This window comes from Cyprinodon variegatus, unplaced genomic scaffold, assembly GCF_000732505.1.
Source record: "Cyprinodon variegatus isolate N-32 unplaced genomic scaffold, C_variegatus-1.0 Scaffold817, whole genome shotgun sequence".
Classification (NCBI taxonomy): Eukaryota; Metazoa; Chordata; class Actinopteri; order Cyprinodontiformes; family Cyprinodontidae; genus Cyprinodon; species Cyprinodon variegatus.
Window position 1 is genome coordinate 191,928 of NW_015151270.1, and position 2,433 is coordinate 194,360.

Consider the following 2,433-nt stretch of genomic DNA (forward strand, 5'->3'; position numbering starts at 1 on the left):
GTTCATCAGGCAGCAATGCAGTACGTTCAGTTCACGTTCGCCCAAAATATGAACGAGTTGATGAACTTTCGTTCAATGAACGCATTTAGGCACAACACTGCTGGTGCCTATCAACAGCGGTCTAGGGGCGAGAGGCAGGTTCCACCATGGACAGGTCTCCATTCACACACACCTAAGGAAAATCTAGAGAAGGCAATTAACTCAACAGTCATGTTTTTGGACTGTGGGAGGAAGCAGGAGTACCCAGAGAGAACCCATGCATGCACCGGGAGAACATGCAAACTCCATGGGGGAATCGAACCCGGAACCTTCTCACTGCAAAGTAGCAGTGCTACCCACTGCATCACCGAGCAGCAGTCCGTAAAGATATGTTTTATAAACCCTGTTTCTGTACATCAAACAAAGCAACTAAAAGCCTTGACAGTGATTATGTTGTAAATCAGGGCGCTACATTCGGTCCTCTCCTTTTTAGCCTGTATATCAGTGACTTTCCTTAAAATGTTTCTACTTCTTGTCACATGCTGGTGAAGATTCTCATTCATCCAGGTCATAGTAATTCCAAAAAAGTAAAAAAAAACAAGTTTGAAGACATTTCGTTTCCCATCCAGGAAGCTGTTTCAATTCAAAATATCAGCAATAACATTGAGTTTGAGGCTTTATACAGTAGCCCAGCTGTAGAGGCGACTGTTTGCCAAGCCAAACATCCAATAAAAGTTCCATTAAGCCACCACTAAGGCACTGGGGTCAAGTTTCTGAACGCAGGCAAAAGAAGGTTCAATGTCCAAACTTGTTGATTGTTCTGGATGATTTATTTTTTTATTTCAGCCAATAATTACAGAGTTCAAACTTTGCTTTGATCTCTCTGCTACGTCTCTTGATCTGGTGAAAACCATAAGCCCTGGGTGTGCAGGTGGCGCAGTGGTTAGTGCGCAAGACCTTAGTCCTTGACGAGGCTGACCCGGGTTTGAATCCGACCTTTGCTGCATGTCTCGCCCCCTTTCCTGTCAGCCGTCTGTCTGAGCCACTAGTGCCCTAAAAACAAAGGCCTCAAACCCTTCCCATTCCTCTACAGTTATAGGAAGTGGACTGGGCCACATTACAACAAAAAATAAATAAGAAAAATAATAAAACAAAAGATAAATAGAATCAACAATTGTTGATCTGCAAATAAACTCTGTAAATATTACAAAAAATATAAATGTAAGAATAGAATAGCTCCAACAAAGCCTTGCTTTTGCTTAGAAAACATGCAAATAGAAACGGACGAACGGGTCCACCCCTTTAGAATGGGGGTCGTTTGGCTTCTTCTGTTAGCCTGTAATGCCCCATACCTTTCTATGCCTCTGAAAGGGGGTAGTTAGAGGGAATTGTCGGCCTGGCTGAACGTTCCCCTGTTAAGGGGTTGGGTTTGCGATGATAGTGGGAAGTTATAAACTCCATTGCTGCATTATAGGTTTTTGAAAGCTGACTTCTTGTCACCTTTCACATGTAGAGTAGCATGAAATTAGAGATCTGGATTTTTTTTTCTGTCTTAAAAGTTTCAAAACATCAAACAATAATTTAAATAACAATAATTACTTTCATTTTTCTAAATGTAAATACAATACCTCTCTATCAAATTTACATACTCAAATGCTTGTTAAGGCACAACTTATTCGATGAGTCTGAAAAGGAAAGTCACACAGCATGCGATTTTCTATTATTTTATCTGCTAAGAAAAATAAATTAGCAGTGGTTGATGCCTCTGCAGAGCTTTCGATGTCCTGGTTCTTATTTGATCTCCTATGAGTCGTTGATGTATGTTTGTTGTCATATTGGTTGGTCAGCCTCTCCTGTGAAGGTTTTCCATTGATCCGTGGTTCCTCCTGTGAATAACGATTTTCTGAAAACAAGGCAATATTTCTACAGCACAATTCAGTGCATGGAAAATTCAAAGTGCTTTACATGATAACAGAATAAATAACAGCAGAATAAAAAAAATAAGGATTAAAAAACATGCATAAAACAAATAAAACAATTGGATCACAACCTTAAAATAATAACCTCAGTTAGGAAATCCATCAGTCAAAGGCAGCTCTAAACTAAGGGGGTTTTAACTTTGACATAAAAGAACTCAGGCTTTAAGCTCTTTTACAGTCTTCTGTGAGTTTGTTCCAGATCAGTGAAGCATAGATGCTGCTTCTCCATGTATGGTTCTAGTTCTAGGTGGACAGGGTAGGCTGGAACTAGAAGACCTTGGTTTGAGGTGCTGATCTTTCTTAGTTCTAGTGAGAACATGGGCATGAGTTCCTGAAGGTTTAATGAAAAACTGAGGCAAACATCGAAAAAACAAAAACATACTGAGAACCTAAAAACCAGCAAAAACAGGGAAAACTCATATGGAGAGCCAGAGTTGTTATTAGAGGAACTAACAACAAGGAACCAGCGCTGAAG